This window comes from Dasypus novemcinctus, chromosome 8 (assembly GCF_030445035.2).
Source record: "Dasypus novemcinctus isolate mDasNov1 chromosome 8, mDasNov1.1.hap2, whole genome shotgun sequence".
NCBI lineage: Eukaryota > Metazoa > Chordata > Mammalia > Cingulata > Dasypodidae > Dasypus > Dasypus novemcinctus.
The window spans coordinates 98,073,912-98,098,499 of record NC_080680.1 but is presented as its reverse complement, the minus strand read 5'-3'; the positions used below and the strand labels follow the sequence as shown (position 1 = coordinate 98,098,499).

General features: G+C 35.4%; 1 long non-coding RNA gene and 1 pseudogene across 2 annotated transcripts in view; one reads left to right on the top strand and one right to left on the bottom strand.

The window, feature by feature from the left end:
* Positions 1 to 1,248: 1,248 nt before the first annotated feature.
* Positions 1,249 to 24,588, bottom strand: part of LOC139439517 (uncharacterized) — a 124,285-nt gene continuing 100,945 nt past the window's right edge. Inside the window, exons 2-4 of one of the 2 annotated variants that reach the window (XR_011649467.1) lie at positions 10,555 to 10,686; positions 7,819 to 7,951; positions 1,249 to 4,954 (exon numbers count right to left, since the gene is read on the bottom strand). This is a non-coding gene — a long non-coding RNA (uncharacterized lncRNA). The remainder of the gene's footprint in view (positions 4,955 to 7,818; positions 7,952 to 10,554; positions 10,687 to 24,588) is intronic. The other variant, XR_011649466.1, reaches the window with a different exon arrangement.
* LOC111765406 (A-kinase anchor protein 12-like) overlaps positions 14,920 to 24,588 on the top strand; it is a 32,396-nt pseudogene continuing 22,727 nt past the window's right edge.

The following is a 24,588-nucleotide window of genomic DNA, read 5'->3' as shown; positions in this document are numbered from 1 at the left end:
TTTAAAAGCTGCATTGTCTTGAGTCATCATTCACCTAGTTACTGAATCCCTTTAACTGTTTTCTGTAGTTTTGAGGAAGATGTCTCTGCCAGTTTTTGCTAGTTGTTTAAAGAGTCTGTGAGAAAATAGACCCTGGAACATTTTATGCTGCCATCTTGTTTAACCGTAGGACCACTGGAATAATTTTTGCTTCCATCTTGCAACCTCAAACTCAGTGGATTTGCAGGTCCAAGTGCAAAAGGAAGGAATCCTTCCACTAGGAAATTCAGTTATGATCCTATTTAATTGAAATCTGAGATTTCTTCGGGCTGTATTGCATTCTCATTGTGCTGAATCAACAGACAGACAAGGGGCTTTCTGTACTGGATTGGGGAACTGGATCATAATTACCAAGAAAAAAGTAGGTTGCTGTTACACAATGATAGAGTGAGGACTATACTTACAACTCAATGTGTTCACTGGGAGCCTCTCGATATCATCTTATCCAATAGCCCTTGTTAAGGAAATAAAAATAAACAATCAAATGAAGGCCCACCAAAGGCTCAGATCCTCTAAGAAAAAGTTTTATGTCACCTACCAGGTGAAGAATTCTATTCAGTTGAGCTTCTAGCAGAAAATAAGGACCGTGGAATGGGTGATGGAAGAAAGAAATGATAATGAACTTAACCTTGTGACCATTATAGAAATGAGGACTGTAAATATAAATAAAATAAATTTTATATGTAGTTATATAAAATATGTTTCTTTATATGTTAACCAGCCAAACCATGTTTTCCCTTTTCCTTTCTCCTACTATTTTTTCAAACAAATCAGTTTCATTGATATGTATTAATAAAACATGCAATTCATCCGAAGTGTACAATCAGTGGTATTTGGTATAATCACATGGTTGTGCATTTATCCCTTCAATCGTTATTGCAGCATTTTCATTATTTCAATAATAAAGTGGGCTATGGTGTGGACCATTGACCATGAGGTGCAGCGGTGCTCAGAGATGTATTCAGCAAATGCAATGAATGTCTCATGATGATGGAGGAGGTTATTGTTACAAGGGGAGGAGTGGGGTGAGGAGGGTGGGAGGTATATGGGACCTCATATTTTTTGAATGTAACATTAAAAAATAAATAAAGACAAAAAAAGAATTATAAAAAAATAAAAATAAAAAACAAACAAGAAAATTCTTCATGTCTCAATCTCTCTATGCTTCCCCTACCATACATAGCTGCTATTTCTGGCAATTCTTACACATTTATTTATTTTTTAGCAGTTTTATTGAGATTTATTCACATACCGTATGATCTATCCAAAGTATAAAATCAATGATTTTTAGTATAATCACAATCTTGTGCATTCCTTACCACAAAAGATTTTAGAACAATTTCATTATTCCAAAAAGAAAAACCCCACATCCCTTAGCAGTCACCCTTCAATCTCTTTATCCTTCTTCAGCCTTATATAACCACTAATCTAATTTACATAATCTAATATATAGATTTATATTTACATTTTATATAAATGGAATCATACCATATGCCTGGTATTAACATCTTGTGGTATTAACATATATTAATTCAGTTTCAAAGAAAATGGTCTTATATATGCAATTTTACTCTTATTTATATTTTACATGCAGTTTTACTATGCTTTACATTCTCATTTTACATTTTTTATTGATACAAATTAATAAAGCATACAATTTATCCAAAGTGAACAATCAATGGTATTTGGTATAATCACATAGTTGTGTGTTCATCACTTCAATCATTATTAAAGCATTTTCATTATTTCAATAATAATAATAAACAACAGACAAACAAACAAAGAAGACAATTCCTCACCTCTCAATCTATTTTCCCTGCTGTACTTGGCTGCTATTTCTGGTTGCTCTTGCACAATTATTTATTTGTTTATTAAGCAGTTTTATTGAGATATATTCATATACCATATGATCTATCCAAAGTGTATAATCAATGGCTTTTTTTAGCTGTTAAAAAGTCCTTTATTGTAAAATAAATAGAAAAATAGAATGAAAGAAATTACAAATTTTAAATGAGAGTGCGAGGCCAGGTTAGATTTAATATGATCTAGGGACTTGGAGTTGTCCTGGGTGATGCTGCAGGGACAGTTACTGGACATTGTATGTCCTCCCATAGCCCACTGGATGGAACGTGGAAGACTGTGGGCTATGATGTGGACCTTTGACCACGAGGTGCAGCAGTGCTCAGAGATGTATTCACCAAACTCAATGAATGTCCCATGATGATGGAGGAGGTTGTTGCTATGGGGGGAGGAGTGGGGTGAGGGAAGTGGGGTGTATATGGGCATCTCATATTTTTTGAATGTAATATTAAAAAAAATAAAGACAAACAAATATGATCTATTATAAACTTCACCTACTATTTTTTATTGGCTTTAGTTGTTCTTTATAATTTAGGTTAGAGTTTACCAACTGTGAGTTCTTTTCTTTACAATTTAGTTCAGAGTTCACCAAACTGTTAGGAGCCACATACAGTCCTGGTGAAGGACCCTAGATCATCTGAAATTCCTGGATATAGTGATGGATGGCATATCAGATTGTACTTTGTGTTTTACCTTTTGGGGAAGAAAGTGAGAGATTCTTTTTTCTTTTCAAGATTGATTTTATTTATTTATTTATTTCTCCCCACCCCCTTGTTGTTTTTCACTTGCTGTGTCTGTCTTCCTTGTTTCTTATTTCTTTAGGAGGCAGCGGGAACCAAACCTGGGGCCTCTGATGTGGAAGGGAGGTGCCTAATTGCTTAAGCCACCTGCTTTATTGTATCTCTCAACTTATTGCATCATCTTGTTGAGTCAGCTTGCCATGCCTGCCCGTTGCATCATCTTGCTGTCTTCTTTAGGAGGCATCAGGAACCTCCGCTCCCTGCTTCGTTGTGTCTCTCATTGTGTCAGCTTGCCATGCCTGCCCATTGCACCGGTTCACTGTCTTCTTTAGGAGGCACTGGGATCTGACCAGTGACCTCCCATGTGGTAGGTGGAAGCCCAGTCACTGAGCCACATCCACTTCCTGAGATTATTAATTTGTATAAAAGATAGTTGAATTCTGCTAGTTGGAAAATGTAAAGTTGTTTTATGAGAGTTAGGCAAAAAGGTGAGAATCAGTGCTGCATGGCAAAATGGTAGCTATTTGCCTGTTTATTCTCAGATCTCTCACTTTTACCATGCTCTGCTCAGTGTGGCAGGCACCTAAATTTCCCAGACTCCCTTGCACTCTGGCTGTGGCATAGTATCAGGAAATGGAAAGCAAGGGCAGAAGTGAGCAAGGTAGGAGGAGCAGACAGCCTGGATATTTATGCCCATCTCTCTTCTTTGGGTGGCATTTCTAATAGTGGCTGGAATTCCTCCCTCTGTTGCCCAGCTCGTATCAGACAACTCCTGCTACATTCTGGCTGTTTCTGGACAAGCCCAACTTCTGGGCTCTAGGAAAACATTTTCCTCCAGCCCTAGGGTGTTATTGCCCTCATTTTTTGGATGATGTATGGGTTGCCTCCCCCTCCCTTGTGTGCTTCTCAGCCCTTTTATGTGTATGTGTGTATAATATGTCAATTTACATAAAATATTACCTAAGCTTATGTGCGTAGATGCATATGTATTCATGGGGTGAGTATATAAATGTATGTGAAAGGAAAGTGGAAGCAAATGTTTTCAAAGGGAGAATAAAAGGTACTTTCTGTTCATATAGATTTTTCTTTTTGCAACAAAACTTTGTAGTTTTAAACATACGTTTCTTTTTTAATGATTCAAAATTTCCTAAGTAACTACCTATCTAGTGACAGCTTTAACATCCTCAAAGTTTTATATAGAGGGCATATTAATGTAGTTGCTATGACTTTCCCTTCTAGTCAATCCCTTTCATTAGGCACTATGAGAAATGCATATCTATTTGGCTTAATGAAAATACACTAGTTTCATTTCCTTGTGACAGAATCTGTTTTGTTCAATGTGGTCCAACAAATTATATTTCCTCGAAATTCACACAAAATATGAAATCAATATGTCTGTGTCTGATTTTAATAAATTCATTCTGCAGTACTACATTCCAGGCTATAAGATTCAAAATGAAGGTTAGAAAAAGTACGAGTTTGCTGTTTTGGTGGACCTGCTTTTTTGTTAGTGATTTTTTTTTCTAAAATTTGTCAAGTTGCTAATGTTCTAAGGAATATGACAAAAAGAAACTCAAATTTAGAAACTTGAAGGAAGGACTATAAAATTATTAAATTAGGGTGACATTGTCACCCTAACGATGTTATAAGCTTTAGCATCCCAAGCTATTTTGACAGCTTTAATATCACGATTCTTACCTAAACGGTAATCCCAGCAGTATTCTGGTGATAAGATTTTAGTGGGTTTATGGAGAAAGAAATACTTGTTTAAGTGACTTTCATCATGCCACACTGCTTCAAAGTTATTTTTCTTGTCCTTCATGATTCCTTTTAAGCACTCCCTGGTAATATTTAGAACCTGAATGGGAGTGCCACCAAACAGAGCAGCATGGTAATAAAAATCTCCCTTACCCATAGGTATATATGCTTCTGATAATTGACTTCTCTCATAAGGAAAATAAGTAGTATTTCTCTTATACCAATGAGCATGTAACTGAGCTACGGACTCCCCCAGAGTCTCCAATCCAAATGTCTCTTGGAAACTTTGATCCACATCCATGCAGAAGAGGAAGTCAACTTCATACTGGATATGACTTACAATGTGTTCGCCAATGGTCTTCATGCGCATCATGCTGACATCTTGCCATCTATTCTCTCGTTTAATTTCAAAAACTTTAAATGTACGGAGGGGACCCAGATGTATCCAAGGTATCTTGGAGAAGTCATCTACCATGATATAAATTATGACTTTTTGTCCAACCATAAAAAATCTATCAGCAGATACAATAAATTTCTTCAAATAGAACTCAAGATATCTGTGAAGTAAACAAGAAATGATTAAGTTCATCTTCTTATATTTTTGTGGAAAACATACTATTAAATTACGCTGACTGTAATTTATCCAACAATGCCACTAAGCAATAAATATTAGATATGCTTCTCGAGTTGTAGTTTGGTAGTATAGAAGAAAGTATAATTACCTGCCTTCCCTCTCCCTGATGGGGTTTTATGGATCATAGGATAGAGAAGAAGTTTGAGGAAATAAAACGTAGCAAAATCAGGACACTGAGCAGAGCCTGGACTAAAGTGAGAATCAGAGTTTCTAAGGTTATCAGAACAAGGGGAACTGGCCTTGGATGTTGTAGGCAATAAAGGTCTTGGGTCATCATTGCAAAAGTCATTATTCCTGTCTGTGCTTTGCTTTATTAGTAGTCAGTTATGCATTAAAGGACAAAGATGGCAAGATCAGTACTCCACTGTTTGCACTGTCTTCCTTAATTTTCCTTGTGATCTTTGGATGAGTCCACAAAATAAGTCCACAGGTCTATATTTTCCTATTAAATCACAATATTTGCCTGTTTATAACATATTGGCTCAATATGAGTATAGCATATTTTTCCATGAGTTTAAATTAATCCCCTTTTCTTTATTTTATTTGGTATTTATTACATTTTCCTAAATTAGCACTCAATGCTTAATACTGGACAATGAACTTCCTATAATTTTTTATTCACTCTCTTATCTCCTATGCTTTTCACAGATTTACTGGAAAGTTCAATTTATTCCACTTTTAGGCTATTATGAATGATGCTGCTATGAACATTCATGTACAAGATTTGTGTGGATATATATTTTCATAGCTCTTGGAAACATATCTAGGAATGGATGTGCTGGGTCATATGATAATGCTATGATTAACATTGTGAAGAACTGCCCAAATCTTTCCAAAGTGGCTCTACCATTTTACAACTGCACAAGGCATGTATGAGGATTCCAATTTCCCCACACCCTTACCAACACTTGTTATTTATCTTTTTTATTACACCCATCCTCATATGTGTAGAGAGATATTGTAGTTTCAGTTTGCATTTCTCCAATGGCTAATGATAGTGAACATCTTTTCATGTGCTGTTGACCATTTGTGTATCTTCTTTGGAGAAATACTATTCAATTGTTTTGTTCATTTTTAAATGGGTTACTCATCTTTTTATTTTAAGAGTTCTTTATATATACTGGCCAGAAATTATCTATTATATATGATTTGCAAATATTTTCTCTCAGTCTGTGGGTAGTCACCTCATTTACTTGATGCCCTTTGAAAAAGTGTTTTTAATTTTGATTAAATATAATTTATCTAATATTTTCTTTTGTTGCTTGTTCTTACGGTGTTGTATCAGGAAGCCATTTCCTAAGTTATGAAGATATAGTCCTTGTTTTCCTAAGTATCTCAGAATTTTGCTAAAGTAAATGGAATTGTTTTTCTTAAATTAATTTTGGGTTGTTTATTGTAAGTACAGAAATATATACTGTTTACCATGTTGAGAAATTCCCTTTTATTCCTAGTTTATTTAGTGTTTTTATCATGAATGTTGGGTGTTGTCAAATGCCTTTTCTGCATCAATTGAAATGTGATTCTTCTCTTGATTCTATTAATGTGGTGTATTACATTGATAGATGTTCATATGTTGAATCTCCCTTGCAGTCCTGGGATAAATCCCCTTTGGTCATGATTTTTAAACTTTTTAATATGCTGCAGAATTCAGTTTTCTAGTAATGTTTTCAAGAATTTTTGCTTTTACATTCATAAGGAATATTGGTTTGTAGTTTTCTTTTCCTATGGTATCTATGTTTGGATTTGATATCAGGCTAATGCTATCTTTCCTCCGATTTTATGCAAGAGTTAAAGAAGGATTGGTTCTAATTTTTCTTTAAACATTTGGTGGAATTCAGCAGTGAAGCCATTTGGTCCTGAATTTTTCTTTGTTGGGAGGTTTTTTTTAAATTATTACAGGTTCAATCTCTTTATTTATTTTATCTATTCAGATTTTCTATTTCTACTTGAGCCAGTTTTTGGTAATTTATGTGTTTCTAGGAATTTGTTCATTTCATGTAGGTTATGTAATTTGTTGATATCAATCATTGATAGTATTTTCTTATAATTCTTTTAATTTCTGTAAGGTCAGGAATAATGTCCCCCCTTTCTGATTTAATTTTTGCTTCTTTACTCTTTTTTTTCAGTCTAACTAAAGATTTGTCAGTTATGTTAATCTTTTCAAAGAACCAAATTTTGGTTTCATTAAGCATATCTTTTCATTTGCTTCCATTCTAATTTTTATTATTAGTCTTTATTATTTCTTAATTTTCTGCTGCCTTTGGTTTAGTTTGCTCTTCTTTTTTTTTTTTTAGTTAGTTCATTACTCAAGGTATAAGATTAGGTTATTGATTTTAGATTTTTTTCTTCTTCAATATTGGCAGTTACAGCTATAAATTTTCCTTTAAGCACTGCTTTATCTGCAAACCACAAGTTTTGATATATTGTGTTTTTGTTTATACATCTTAAAGTATTTTCTAATTTCCCTTGTGATTTCTTCTTTGAGTCATTGGATGTTTAAGAGTGTTATGTAATTGCCACAAATTGAATTCCAAAAATTAAACTTTCCAGATTTCCAGTTTCATTCTATTGTGGTCAGAAAAGAAACTCTGTATACAATCAATTTTAAACATTTTATTGAGACTTGTTTTGTGTATAATATATGGTCTTTCCTGGAGAACACTCTATGTGCACTTGAAAAGAATTTTGTGCTACTGTCTTTGGGTGGAGTGTTCTACATATGGCTCTTATAGCAGGGGCACACACACAAACCAATATCCCTCATGACTATAGATGCAAAATCCTTACCAGAACTATTAGCAAATAGAATTCAGTCACATATAAAAGGAACTGTACACAGTGATCAAGTGGGGTTCATTCCAGGGATGCAAGGCTGGTTCAATATTCAAAAATCAGTCAATATAATCCACATATTAAAAGGCTAAAGAAGAAAAAGCACATGATTATATTAATTGATGGAGAAAAAAATCTCATAAAATTAAATACTCATTGATGATATAGAGCCTCATAAAAATAGGAATATAAGAAACTTCCTTAACTTCATTAAGAACATCTCATGAAAGGAAAGGGAGTCAGTGAGTGTATAGATTCCCTTCCTGGAAAAGAATGCAAAATGCTACATATAAGCTTAAAGAGGAGGTAAGCTTAAAGTGGAGGTAGTTTTATGAAAACATTTTCTTTTTTTTTTTTGCATGGAGGAGTCAGAGTCAATGGCACATAGTTGTACTCAGTAAATATATAGATTGAATGAATCAATGAGTAAATGAGAAAATTCAATGTTTACAGTTAATGGAAAGGAGACAGTAAAGGGGGAGAATTAGACCTAAATGTAAGAAAAGTATGATGAATGGCTCACTTGTCACCAATTCTGCTGTGATTGTATCTTTTTTGTTCTCTGATGGTAGCTTGGAATGGAGATGGCTTAATTTTTTTTTCTTTGAGATATTTTGTGGATAGGTGTCCATGAACTCCTAGTTGAGGAGTTTCCTCTCCTATCAATTTAGTGAAGGGTAGATGGACTATATGTTTATGGGAAAGAGGAGTTCACATGTCTTTTTTCTCTTATTTTTTTACAATACCCTTAATTTCTCCCTCGTATTTTTTTCTATTCCTTCACTGCCATATCTCCAAGGGGAACTATCAATTTCTCTATTAATACGATTCTCCCCAGAAACATTATGTTTTCAAGGCTATCACTTTGGTCCCAATAACTTTTAAGCCCCTTTCTTTTTGTAGCAAGGTCCCAACTAGTATTTAGTATTTTAGCAATCAATATATGTTGGACTTTTTATTTCTGGGGCTAATATGGTCTGTGGTTTGTCTAAATCCTTCCTGCCTCTCTTCTCCTTTACATAGAGTCTTTTAAGCCTCCTCTTTCTTATTCTCACCTACACATTTGTAGCTCTGTTAAAGTTTGGTATTTATTTACCTACTTGTACGTCATAAGAAGGTGTGGTATTCTCTGTGTCCTAGCAATGCTGAAGCCATGTGACATGTGTGGTTTTGTAGTCTCATTAACTTGCAATTTAGGGGATCATATATATAAAAGAGAGCAGAACAAGAAAGAGGAAGTCACCATTGTTTCCCAGGCCACCATCTTTGCATGACTGGGTCATATTTCTGTGTGTTTTTCATGATTCATTTATCCATCTTAATAGATTATATTGTAGTTCAAAATATAGCTCACAAAGAAGCCCTGAATGTCACAATTTTTCTTTTTGTGACTTATTTTTTATCTTGGTTCGGCTGACTCTATGCAAAGATAAATGCTACAAAGAGACTCAGCAACAACACCAAGATGGAATGGGTTCCCTCCAAGGCTATTGTTGTGGTATACTTATGCCCCTAGATCTCACCACTCTAGATAAGGAATCATCTTTTCCATTTTGGTAGAATTATCTAACCTATCTTGAAAATTCAGTGCATATTATGGGATTTGTAGCTGTATACATTAAATCTGATGTTTTTTCCATATTTGGTGCAAATTTCACATTTGGGAAATAATCTTCAAAGTTAAAGGTTTGATGTGGAAGCAAATATAGCTCAAGAGGTTGAATGCCTGCTTCCCAAGTATAAGATCACAGGTTCGATCCCCAGTACTGTGTAAAAACAAAACAGAACAAACAAACAAACAAAAAAAAACAAGTCTCATTGGGAAGCAGATGCAGCTCAGTGGTTGAATTACTTCTTCCCATGTACAGTGTCCTGGGTTCATTTCCCAGGACCTACAGGAAAAAAAAAAATTTGATTTGGAATTTTTCCTAGTTTCATTAAACTTGAAGCTTTCTTCTTTTTATCCATACTTTTGTTATTTTCTTAGAATTTTGGGAGATAGGAGGTTAATGAAATGTCAGTATTCATCCATCTTTAAATGGAAGTATTTCATTGTAAATTTTTTCAGGAGTCTATATTTATAATTTTGATTTTCTATTTAATTAGGCATTGAAAAGGAATGGATTTTATTTTAAAGTTACTAGGTGATTTTACTCATTCTTTTATTTTTTAATTTTTTTGCATTAATCAACAATTGTCAGAAAATGTGGCATGTGAAAATAATTCTACAGTAAGCAATTGCAGTGACCTTGTTTTGTTGTGTATTGAACCAGTACTTCTGTGTAGGGTCAATAAACATAGTTAAAAAAGTTTCTCTGAAAGCAGTTTTTGACTTAGAAAAGCATGGGATAGGACATATTATTGGATCGATCTAGTGTAAAGACATTGAGGAATGGCTATAACCAAGGCACAAACTTGTGATAGAACAGAGACTATTTAAAATAATTGACAATAGTGCCAGGAAATTAAATTCCTCTTGGGAAAGGATTGGATAATTGGATAATAGAAAAGAAATTGAATGTTTGGTATGCTTTATTAGTGGACCAAATAGGTGATGATATTTATAATTATGGCAAGAATTGGCCTATTGAAAACAATTGCTATCTTAAAGTATGAGGGATTCAGTAGATAAAGTCTTATTTTCTACAACAAAAATCTGAAGTTTAAAGGATATTTGACATCATTACCTACCTTCCCACAGCAAAAACAGTCAATCCCACAGTTATTTTATGTTTCGCATAATAATCTTTCAAGACTGTTTCATTGTAAGTGCCAAACCACACAACTGGAGCTGACCATTTGGTAGTCAAGTTTGCATTTGCACTGTAAAAAAGACATATCATTTTGAACAAAATACCTTTTAATAAAACACCAGGAGACATTACTAAAGCATAAAACCTTGGATTGCAGCCTTTCTTTACTCATAACCCAAAGTCTTTATGGTGATAATAAACTGGAGAAACAGTTTATCAGAAAGAGCCAGATTATTACAAAAGTACACATACAAATGAGGTATATAGTGATTCCAAGATCTTTAAGAACACGTAGTCAAAATGTATACCAAAGTCTAAAGTAATAATTTCTTTTATACTTGGGCCAAAATCTCCTGGTCTTAGGTTTGTTTTTAGCCCCCACATCATTTTAAAAGCTGTATTTTGAAAAATGAACTTCCCAGTTATTACCATCTGAAATGCTGCCAGTGCTAATATTGCTGTATACCAATATGTACAAACCATATCCATGTAGTTATTTCATATGAGGATTTTAAATCTTACTTGAGGTAGATCCACTTATGTAATTGATAATTTTTATCTTTGTACATATGTTTCCTGGATACAAAGAGAAAATAAACAGTGAGGTAGTGGGCATCTGGTGAATCTTTCTGGCATGCCCTTTAGATTAAAAAATAGATTTAGTGAAACAAATTATGGTAGTTCAAGTGAAGCAGTTGAAAATATTTGGTGAACTTAGATTTTTATTTCTGAAAATATTTGGTGAGCTTAGATTTTTATTTATTTCTTAACTTGGTTAAAGGACTCTAAATTCAACTTGCATTAACAACAAATCAATGTTATTTTTAAAAAGCTTTCAAATTTCCCCTGGGCACAATCCAGCCAAAAGGTAAAATCTGGATAAAATAACTTGCTAGGAAGATTCTTTATTTTATTTTAATTTTTAAATTTTTCTTTTTTAGGAGGTACCAGGGATTGAAACTGGGATCTTGTATATGGGAAGCAGGTGCTCAACCACTGAGCTACACCCACTTCCATGGAAAACTCTTTAAAATGATATCATATACTTTTCTCTGAGGATGCTTGTTCACAAATTTCCACTAAAATTCCCTCGAACTTTCTATTGCCAATAACAGTAAACTTGGTTAGTCAGACCTTCAGCTGAAATAAGTATTGATAAGTATTGCTGGATTGAGAATTATCTAGTAAAGTTAAAGATGACATATCCTACAATTCAGCAATTCCACCAGGATACCTGTACAAAATGTTTATGGCAGTAGTATATGAAACAGCGAAAATTAGAAAAGATCCCAATGTGAAACCACAAATTCAATGGATAAATAAAGTATGGTGGATTCTACACTGGAATACCATAATGCAATTAAAATTAACAAATTCTAGTTATAATCAGCAAATTGGCAATTCAAACAAATACAAAATGGAGTGCAAAAAGTAAGGCACAAAATACATATAGCATTCCACTTATATAAAGTAGGCAAAACTAAATTATATTCTTTAGAGATGCATATATAGGAGATAAAGGTATAAAGAAAAGCCAGGGAATGAGAACCATAAAAATCAGGGTAGGGAGTAAATCTGTGAGAGAGAAAGATCTCTATAATTGGGAAGAAACACTTGGGTGTTTTCTGGGGTGTACAGGAATGTCCTGTTTCTTGACCTGAGTGGTATATACAATTCTTAAACTATACATTTATTTATGCTTTATTCCTTTTTACTTATGTATGTTATATGAAATTTAAAAATATTTTGGGGAAAATTGTGACAGACTAACAGAGCTGAATGCGCTCACAAAAACAATGAGAAAGAGCAAAAAGCTGTCTGAGGGACCTGCATTGGGGGTCAGCAGACCAGGAGAGTGCTACACAGCTGCCAGGAGGGTGAGGGACAGGAAAGAGACACAAAGAAGCTGAAATGACAGATATGAGTTACCAAGCCCCCGTGGTGGCCAGAAAGGGCTCCCCTTCCCCACTCCTAAGATATTAAGCTAGAGTAAAACCCCTGGCTCACTGTAGCCAACTGAGAAAGGAACAGACATCTTCCTCCCTGTTGCAAGGGAAAAGGGAGGGGAGGTTGGGGTGCTTTTCTTCAGTGAATTCGGCCAGCAGAGCCTGCTTTGAATCTCTGATCTGGAGATTCAACACAGGAGCACAGGAAACGAAGACTGAAACACCTCCAGGGAAAGGTGCACTGACTAGTGCCATCTGCTGGTGGCTCTGGAAACTCCATGGACAAAAACAATTGACATTCTGTATCCAACCCCTAGAAGAAAATCTGTGCCCCACTAAATCCTGGCTGGATCTTGAAAACTTAAGGTGGGAAATTTTAAAGACTGAGAATAAGTTGAACTAAATATCAAAGAAGAGCTGTGGTGGAAAGAAATAGGCAAGAGAGAGAAGATAGCCATCAGAGTAAATACAGCAATATATTCAGATGCCTAGACATCAGCAAAAAATTACAAGCCATACTAGGAAACAACAAAAGATGGTCCAGCCAAAAGAACAAACCATATATCCTGAAGAGATACAGGATTTAATACAATTAATTAGTGATAATCATTCAACACTCCTAAATCATGTCAAAGAATTTAAATAAAATGACTAAAGAAATAAAGGACATTAAGAAGATATGAAGAAGGACACTAAGGGTAAGCATAAAGAACAATTCAAAAGGCTGCAAAGAAAAGTAACAGACCTTATGGGAATGAAAGACATTATGGATAAGATTAAAAATACTTTAAAGGCACATAAGAGCAGGTTTGAATTGCTCAAAGACAAAATTATTGATTTTAAAGACAGAATATCTGACCTGGAAAAGATAGGAGAAAATAAAGAGAAAAGAATGGAAAAAATGGAATGGAGTCTCAGGAAATTGAATGACAATGCAAAATGCACTGACATTTGCATTATCAGTGTCCCAGAAAGAGAAAAGAATGGAAAAGGGGCAGAAAGAATATTTGAGGAAATAATGACCAAAAACTTCTCAACAATTTTGAAGGACATAAATATCAATATCCAAAGGGACAATGCACCCCAAACAGAATAAATCCAAATAGACCTATCCTGAGACACCTACTATTCAGAATGGCAAACACCAGAGATAAAAAGAGAATTCTGAAAGCAAAAAGAGAAAAGCAAAGCATCACTGTAGCAGTTTGATATAGTTATGAATTTTAAAAATAGATATTGGATTATGTTTGTAATCTGGTCTATTACTGGGTATGACTGAGTTATGATTAGGGCTTTGATTGAGCCACATCATTAGGGTGTTGACCCCACCCACCAAGGGGTGGGGATTTACAGAATAAAGACATGACAAAGGACAAAGTTGGAGCTTTTGATGTGAGGGTTTTTGATGTTGGAGTTTGATGCTGAAGCCTTAAGCTGGAACCCCGGGAAGTAACCTCACAGAGGAAAGAGAAGCCAGCCCTAGGAAGACAGGAAACCTGAGCCCAGGAAGAAGCCAGCCCTGGGAAGGAAGGAACCTTGAACCCAGAGAGAGGCAAGACCCTGGAAGGGAGGAACCCAGGAAGCCTGATCCCTCACATCCATCGGCAGCCATCTTGCTCCAACACGTGAGAATAGACTTTGGTGAGGGAAGTAGCTTATGCCTTATGGCTTGGTATCTGTAAGCTCCTGCCCTAAATAAATACCCTTTATAAAAAGCCAAACAATTTCTGGTATTTTGCATCAGCACTTCTCTGGCTGACTAATACAATCGCCTATAAGGGAAACTTGGTAAGATTAATTATTGACCTCTCATCAGAAACCATGGAAGAGAGGAGAAAGTGATATGATGTATTTACAGTACTGAAAGAGAAAAACTGCCAGCCAAGAATTCTGTATCTGGCAAAGCTGTCCTTCAAAAATGAGGGTGAGTTCTAAGTCTTCACAAACAAAAACTGATAGAATATGTTACCAAAAGACCATATTTGCAAGAGATACTAAAGGGGATGCTGCAGCCTGAAACAAGGGCAAGAGATTTGGAGAAGAGTTTATAAATGAAGATTATTAGGAAGTATAAATTAAAGGATGAGAAGACAGACAGTAGAATGATATGCGAACAGAGAGCCAAAGGACAAAATGGATGAAGTATTTCTAAGTTTACAAGTAGTCCTTCACATCTGTCTAATGAACCCTGAAATATGGAAGAAGACCTTTCTTGGGCAAGAACACTCCAGGAGAATCAGAAAGTGGCACAGAGGACTAAAAAGAGGGAATCATCAGCAGAAGTAACAGATTTTTCACCAAAGTTAATTCTTGGCTATGACTTTGAAAGTGATGACATTGTTGCTGTTTGAGGAGCTATGGCTGAGAAACAGAAGACAGCTTCAATAAGTAAAACAATGGTTATTGTGTCTGCATCTGGGACTGCAGAGACTATAATTGAGAAGGAAGATGGTGCTCCAACACCAGATGGCTCTGTTTTTATCAAAGCCCAATGTAGGAAATGCATAGCATGAATTATTTGAATCTGTCTTTTTTGTTATCATTTAAAGTTTTAGACTTAGGGACATTTATTCCAGAGAAACAGGGCAAAACTCCTGTTTGTAAGAAAAGTTTTTCAGGTGAAGCATATAAAGCTAAATGGTAGCATTATTGTATAGTGTTTGGACTATGCTTTGATAAGTTATGGTTTATACTTAAGATTAGAATTCTGAGCAAAATGTTTTGATGTATACATTTAATTTAAACCAAATACATGGATGGATACATTTTTAAAAAAGATTTATTTTATTTATTTCTCCCCCCTCCCCCGACCTCTTCCCTCCTATTGTCTGCTCTCTTGTGTCCATTTGTTGTGTGTTCTTCTGTGTCCACTTGCATTCCCAGCGGCACCAGGAATCTGTGCCTCTTTTTGTTCAGCCATCTTGTTGTGCCACCTCTCCACGTGTGCAGCACCACTCCTGGGCAGGCTGTGCTTTTTTGGCATGGGGCAGCTCTCCTTGTGGGGTGTACTCCTTGACACCCCTGCGTGGCATGGCACTCCTTACACGCAGCAGTACTGCGCATGGGCCTGCTCACCACACGGGCCAGGAGGTCCTGGGTTCAAACCCTGGACCTCCTATACGGTAGGTGGACATTCTATCAGTGGAGCCACATCTGCTTCCCTGGATGGATATATTTTAAAGACACAACTTGTAAAGCAAATTCTTGCATAGTAAATAACCTGGTCAGTGTTATTTAAATGTTGACTCATTGACTTTTGTTTTATGATAAAGGTAATAAGTGATTGCTTTTTCTCCTAGAAATATACTGCGGTTACTATTCACATTGTTTTTCTTCCTTCTGTAGAGTAAGTTTGTCATAAAGCTTAAAGGTTTTTAATATACCTTTTGATTCAAATTTGTGGTTTTGTTATATGTGAAATCTTTGAAAGTTCAGCCAAAAATGCATGCAAATGTGAACATTTTGAAGTTTCTCTTAATTCTGATTTGTGTTTAAGTTTTTGACTTTAAAGAAGTTATAACAGGCTCTCTCTGCCTTGACGAGCCTACACTAAATCTTGGTGTGTATTTCCATCTTTCTCTCCCATTTCTCAACAAGCTCTGTTCTTTCCCCCATTTCCTAAATAAATTATTTTTACTGGCTTAACTAAAAAAAAGAAAAAAGTTATAGCAATGGCAGTTGCCTCCTTCAGTATTTGTTAGATGTGTGAAGTACTGATAAATTTCACAATGATGGTTTTATTTTTTAGATTGTTATTGTAGGTAGGTTAATCCTTATAGCAAATGAGTAATTTTTTAAATGTGCATTTTAATGATTGGCTTTTACAGATATATCATAATAAATTGTGCTGCTACATTTGAAAAAAATAGGGGATGATGTCAGAAGGGAAGAGGGGTACATAGGAATCCCTCATACTTTCAATGTAACTTTTCTGTAATCTAAAATCTCTTTTAAAATAAAGTTTATTATAATTTTTAAAAGGTATTTTGACTCTATATAGAACCAGAAAAATTCACTACCACCAAAAGCTTGGCATTCAGTCAATCCAGACTCACTTATCAAGGTATTTTTCTTTGGCTCACCAAAATAATTCAACTGGTTTGAGAAACCCGGTTGGTAATTCATGCATACCTTGCCACCAGAAAGAGTAAACTTGTTCACATAAAGGAAACCAAAGGTGCTTTTCCCTACTCTCTGTGTCTTATTGCTTAAATGCTTAAATAACTTGATTATGCCAGTCAACAATCTTGGCAGCTGCCTCTACAATCATGGAGGATTTCACAGGCAACCAGATAGTCATTTCTCCCCTTATCTCATATATTGTGATTCAACAACTATTTACAGAAAAGTTACCGTACATCTACTGAGCAAGAAGTGGGGAAAGGGATGACAGGTAGTAGATACTGAGTCCTGGGAGAGGTAGATACTGCAACTTTAACATAGCTCAATGTGGCAGATGGTGATATATAAAGTGTAGTGGTGGTACATGATGTGAATTTAGTTGTTCACTTACTCCATTTGTGCAAGGAGGATTTCAGTGTTCAGCAAAGGATAGAGAAAATCCCACTCAGATTAGCAGTCCCATAAAGATAAATACTAAATATTGAGGTAGAAACTATGTACATCAACTGGGCCATCTGTTAAAATATTGAAAAGGGATTTTCACCAGAATTCAAGTAGTCACCAGGGCCAAAGATGATCCAGTCACATTATCTTTAAGTATCACATGGCCTGCATAATGGCCAAGCCATAACTGTACCTAAAACTTCGTCTCTACAACAGAAAGTCATGATATTAACTTTTAAAATACAGCCTCAAGTATGTCCTGTGTTCAAAGAACAGACTGTCTGGTTAGTTGCTTTTATCCTTCATTTAAGTAGTTAGTTTTTAACTACATCTTCTTTTATTGCTTGTCTTTTGTTAAAATTTTCTTTGTTCTTTTTTGCCATTGTTTTCAAATACTTCTTTGTGAAATTTGTATATAAAATGGATGAATAAAACATGTGTACAGTTTAAAGAATAATTTAAAATAAACCCCCCATAACTACCACCTAGGTTAAGAAATAGACACTGCCCCCAGAAACCTCCCCTGGGCCCATGTGCCCCACACCCCCTGATCCTACTCTATTCTGATCTGGTCATAACAATTACCTCACCCTTTCCCTAATAGTTTTATCATCTACCTATTTATCCCCAAACAATATCACTTAGGTGTTTTTTTTTATCTCACAGATTAAAATGTTATGTGATTTCTTTCAGGTTCTCATAAAATATTTAAAATTTTTCCAATTTGTACCAGCAAAACAATAAAAACATATATTCACTAATAGACTAGTTTTTGTTTTATTGAGAAGATGTAGGTTCAGAGAAAATCAAGTATAAAATAGATACCAACCTATTACTAAATCTTTTATTAGTGAGGTACATTTGCTTAAAAAAACTCATGAAAGAACATTTTTATATCTGTACTATTAACTATAGTCCATCATTTACAATACATTTCACTGTTTGTGTTATACTACATTTAAAAAAAAATTTATTCTAGTGACATATATATAACCTAAAATTTCCCCTTTAACCACATTCAAATATATAATTCAGTGCTGTTAATTACATTCACAATGTTGTGCTACTATCACCAACATCTATTACCACAGTTTTTCACCACCCCAAACTATAATTTAAGCATGATTTACATTTGCCTACCTCTACCCCATCGCTTGGTAAACTATACTCTAGTCTCTAACATTGATGAGTTTGCTAATTCTAATTGTTTCAAATCAGTGAAGTCATACAATATTTGTCCTTTTGTGTCTGGTTTATTTCACTTAACATGGTATTTTCAAGGTTCATCCATGTCGTCACATGTATCAGGATTCCATTCCTTTTTACAGCTGAATAATATTCCATTATATCTATATAACACATTTTATTTATCCATTCATCAGTTGATGGATACTTGGGTTGCTTCCATCTTTTGGCAATTGTGAATAACTCCATATGAACTCTGGTGTGCAAATATCTATTCTAGTCTTTGCTTTCAATTCTTTTGGGTATTATATTAGTCAGCCAAAGGGATGCTGATGCAAAATACCAGAAATCGGTTGGTTTTTATAAAGAGTATTTATTTGGGGTAGAAGCTTGCAGTAACCAGGCCATAAAGTATAAGTTACTTCCCTCACCAAAGTCTTTCGCCATGTGTTGGAGCAAGATAGCTGCTAATATCTGCCAGGGTTCAGGCTTCCTGGGTTCCTCTCTTTCTGGGGTTCATTTCTCTCTTGGATCAGCTCCTCTGTTTTCTCCACAAGGTCAGCTGTAGACTATGAGGTGAATGGCTTGTTTCTCTTCTTGGGGCCTTCTCTCTTTCCTCATGACCAAGCTCCTATGTGTGCTTACTTCCTGGAGCTCCAGGTCAAGATTCCGGCATCAAAACTCCAACATCAAAACTTCAACATCAAAACCCAACTCTTTTCTTTTGCCAGGTCTTTTATCTGTGAGTCCCCACTCACCAAGAGGTGGGGACGCAACGCCTACTGATGTGGCCCAATCAAAACCTTAATCATAATTTAATTAAGTAAATGTGAAACTTCAGAGAGACCAGTTTATAAACATAATCCAGTATCTATTTTTGGAATTCATAACTACATCTAATTGCTACATGTATATATACCTAGAAGTGAGATTGCTGTGTCACATGGTAATTCTATATTTAACTTTCTGAGGAACCACTGAACTGTCTTCCACAGCGGCCGCACCATTTTGTATTACCATCAACAATGGATGAATGTTCTTTTTTCTCCACATCTCCAACCTTGTAATTTTGCATTTAATAGTAGCCATTCTAGTAGATGTAGAATGGTATTTCACTGTAGTTTTGATTTGCATTTCCCTGTGTTAGTGATGTTGAACATATTTTCATGTGCCTTTTGGCCACTTGTATACCTTCTTTGGAGAAGTGTCTATTCAATTCTCTTGCCCATTTTTAAAATTGGTATTATCTTTTTATTGCTGAGTTGTAGGATTTTTTATGTACTCTAGATATTAAGGTCTTATTGGATATGTGGTTTACAAATATTTTCTCCCATTGTGTAAGTTATCCTTTTACTTTTACAATAAAGTCCTTTTATGTGTCAATGTTTTTAATTTTGATTAAAATAAAATTAAAATAAAAATTTTTATTTAAAATTAATTTTTTTTTTTTTTTGGTCCTTGTGTTTTGGTTGTAAAGTCTAAGAAACCATGACCTAACACAAGGCCCTGAATGTGCTTCTCTGTACTTTCTTTCAGGAACTTTACAGTTCTAGTTCTTATATTTAGGTCTATGATCAATTTTGAGGTTTTTTTTCTCTTCTTCATTTTTTAAAAATATATTTTTACAACAGAAGTTGTGAACTTACAAAACAATCATGCACATGTGTAGAATTCCCATCCAACACTCCTTCACCAACACACCACACCATGGTGGAACATTTGTTTCATATTATGAAATGATATCATCAGACTATTATCCTAACTATGGTCCCTAGCATATATTTGGCATATTTTTCCATACCCTCTATTATTAACATAATATACCTTTGGCATTGATGCAAGAATATTACAGTAATGCTATTAACTGTAGTCCATAGGTTACATTAATTGTATTTTTCCCATGCTTCTCTACATTCCCACCACCCTACAATAGAGACACACATCTATTCTAGTTCACAGAAGGACATTCCTACATTTGTACTACTAATCACAATTCTCATTCACCTCTGGGTTCACTGTGTTATTCAGTCCCTGGATTCCTTAGCTTTCTTTCAATGGATATTTACTTCCCCAGACTACCCTTTTCAGCCACAATTCCATTTGTAAACCAGCTGCTACTCACTATCATGTGTTATCATCAAATCTGTGCATTTCCACACTTTTATAGTCAAGTTAATTAAAACATCTACACACATTAAGCATTAGTAGTCCTTCTCAGCCCTCCTCTTATCTTCTTACTGAAGCATAGTATTCCATCATATGTGTATACCACATTTTGTGTATCTGTTTATTGGTTGATGGACATTTGTGTTTCTGTCTTTTGGCAATAGTGAATAATGCCACTATGAACACTGATGTGCAGATGTCACAGTTTTCAGTTCTTCTAGGTATATTCCTGATAGAGAAATTGCTGGGTCATATAGCAGTTCTATATATCCTGAGTAAATATTTAGGTTCCTGAGGAACAGCCAAGTTATCTTCCACAGAGGCTGCACCACTTCACAGTGAAGGAGTGTTCCTATTTCTGAACATCTTCTCCAGCACTTATTGTTGTCAGTTTTTTAAATACTGGCCATTATTTATTTTTTTTTAAAGATTTATTTTATTTATTTCTCTCCCCTTCCCCTCCATTGTTTGCTCTCTGTGTTCATTCATGGCATGCTCTTCTGTGTCCACTTGCGTTATCTGGTGGCACTGGGAAACTGTGTCTCTTTTTTTTGCCTTATCTTGCTGTGTCAGCTCTCTGTGTATGTAATGCCACTCCTGGGTGGGCTGTGTTTTTTTCACACAGGGCAGCTCTCCTTGCGGGGTGCACTCCTTGCACGTGGGGCACCCCTGTGCGGGGACGCCCCTGCATCCTACAGCACTCCTTGCACACGGCAGCACTGTGCATGGGCCAGCTTACCTCATGGGTCAGGGGCCCTGGGGATCGGAACCTGGACCTTGCATACACAGTAGACAGACGCTCTATCAGTTGAGCCACGTCTGCTTCCCTAATGGCCATTCTGCACAGTGTGTGATGGTATCTTATTGTTTTGATTTGCATTTCCCTAATAGAACTAATGATATGGAACATTTTTTCATGTACTTATTTGGCCACTTGTATTTCCTTTTTGGAGAAATGTCTATTTAAATCTTTTCCCCATTTTTAAATTGGATTGCTTGCTATTTTATTGTTGAATTGTGTGATCTCTTTATATAGAATGGAAATCAAACGCTTATTGGATATATGGTTTTCAAATATTTTCTTCCATTGAGTGGGCTGCCTTTTCCCCTTCTTGATAAAGTCTTTTAAATCACATGATCCTATCAACTGATGCTGAAAAGGCATTTGAAAAAATACAGCATCCTTTCCTGATAAAAATACTACAAAAGATAGGAATTAAAGGAAATGTTTTCAACATGATAAAGGACATATATGAAAGCCCACAGCTAACATTGTACTCAATGGTGAAAGACTGAGTGCTTTCCTTTTGAAATCAGGAATAAGACAAGGATGTCCGCTGTCACCAGTGTTGTTCAATATAGTGCTAGGGGTTCTAGCAAGAGCAATCAGGTAAGAAAAAGAAATAAAAGGCATCCAAATCAGAAAGGAAGAAGTAAAACTTTTGCTATTCATAGATCATATGATACTGTACTTGAAAGTCCTGAAAAATCTACAACAAAGCTGCTAGAACTAATAAATTATTAGCATCAGGATACAAGATGAATATGCAATATATGCAAAAATCAGTGGTATTCCTATAAATAGTAATGCACAAACTGAGGAGGAAGTCAGGGAAAAAATTCCATTTATGATAGCAACTAAATTAATCAAATATTTAGGAATACTTAACCAAGGATATAAAGCTTGTATTCAGAAAAGAAATTTTAAAAAGGCCTAAATAATTGAAAAATACTCCATGCTCTTGGGTTGGAAGACTAAACTTCATTAAGATGTCAGTTCTACCAAATTGATATACAAATTCAATGCAATTCCAATAAAAATTCCACCAGGATTTTTTAAACAAATGCAAAACACAATTATCAAATTTATTGGCAAGGGTAAGGAGCCCTGAATAGCCAGAAACATCTTAAAAAGGAAAAGTAAAGTTGGAGGGCTCTTATTTCCAGACTTTAAATCAAATTACCTGGCTACAGTGGTAAAAACAGCATGGTACTGGCATAAAGACAAACACATAGACAAATGGACCTGAATTGATGGTTCAGAAACAGACCCTCACATCTATGGCCAAGTGGTTTTTGACAAGCTTGTCAAACCCACCCAGCTGGGGCAGAATAGTCTATTCAACAAATGGTGCTGAAAGAACTGAATAACCATATCCAAAAGAAAGAAAGAGGACCCTATTTCACACAAAATTAACTTCAAAATGGATCAAAGACTAAATATAAAAGCTAGAACCATAAAGACTTGGTGATAGGTGGTGCATTTTTAAATTTACACTGAAAGCATGAGCCATAAAAGAAAGCATGAATAAATGGAACCTCCTCAACTTAAATACTCTTGTTGATTTCCAACTTTATTCCATTATGATCAGAGAAAGTTCTTTCTACAATTTTGATCTTATCGAATTTATTGAGATCTGTTTTGTGATGCAACAGATGGTCTATCCTGGAGAAAGAAACATGAACACTTGAAAAGAACATATATCCTGCTGTTTGGGGGTGCAATATTCTGTATATGTGTATTAGTTTTAGTCCATTTATCATATTTTCAATCTCTTTTTAATCGATCCTCTGCCCATACGTTCTATCCAATGCTGAGAGTGGTGTATTGAATTCTCCAACTATTATTGAAGACATCTACGTCTCTCTTCAGTTTTACCAGTGTTTGCCTCATGTATCTTGGGGCATCCTGGTTAGGTGCATATACATTTGTGGTTATTACTTCTTCCTGGAAAATTGCCCCTTTTAGTAATATATAATGTCCTTCCTTGTCTCTAATAACTGTTTGCTTTTTTAAAATTATTTATTTATTTATTTATTCCACACACTCCCACCGCCCCCCCCCCTGCTGTCTGCTTTCTGTGTCCATTAGCTGTGTGTTCTTCTGTTTCTGCCTGTATTCTCATTGGGCAGCTCCGGGAACCAATCCTGGGACCTTCTGGAGTGAGAAAGAAGTGATCATTTTCTTGCACCACCTCAGTTCCTGATCTGTTGTGTCTCTTATTATCTCTCCTCTGTGTCTCTTTTTGTTGCATCATCTTACTATGTCAGTTCTCCATGTAGGCCAGCACTCTTGCATGGGGCAGCACTCCTGTGCTGGGCAACACTCTTGCATGGGGCAGCATTCCTGCATGGGGCAGTACTCTGTGCAGGTCAGCACCCTGTGTGGGCCAGCTCGCCTTCACCAGGAGGCCTTGGCTATCAAACCCTGGACCTCCTATATGGTAGACTGGAGCCCAATTAGTTGAGCCACATCTGCTTCCCAGCTTTGCCTTTAAAGTCCATTTCATCCAATATAATTATAGCTACTACAGCTTTATTTATTTATTTATTTATTTATTTATTTATTTATTTATTTGTTTGTTTTTGTTACTGCATGTATGGACTATCTTTTTCCAGCCTTTCATGTTCAATCTATTGGCATCCTTGGATCTAAGGTGAGTCTCTTGTAGACAGCATATTGATGGCTCATATGTTCTATCCATTCTGCTAGTCTGTGTCTTTTGATTGGGGAATTTAATCTGTTAACAGTCAATGTTATTACTGTAAAGGCAGTTCTTAATTCACTCATTTCGACCTTTGGATTTTATCTGTCATATTTTATTTTCACCACTCTTTTTATACGTTTAGGTACTTTTGCTGATAAAAATCTTCGTTTCTGTACTCTTTTCTGAGTCTCTCTTGTTTTCTTTTTCAGGCTGTAGCACTCCCTTTACTATTTCCTGCAAAGCCAGACTCTTTGTTATAAACTCTCTCAGTTTCTGTTTATCTGTGAATATTCTAAGTTCACCCTCATTTTTGAAAGACAATCTTCCTGAATATAAGTTCTGGGCTGACAGTTTTTCTCTTGCAATATCTTAAATATATCATACCACTGTCTTCTTGCCTCCATGGTTTCTGATGAGAAATTGGCACTTAGTCTAATCAGGTATCCCTTGTGTGTCATACATTGCTTTTCTCTTGCTGCTTTCTGAATTCTCTTTGTCTTTGGCATTTGACATTCTGATTAGTATGTGTGTCAGAGTAGGTCTATTTGGATTTATTCAGATGGGAGAATGTTGTACTTTTTGGAGATGGATATCTATGTCCTTGAATATGGTTGGGAAATG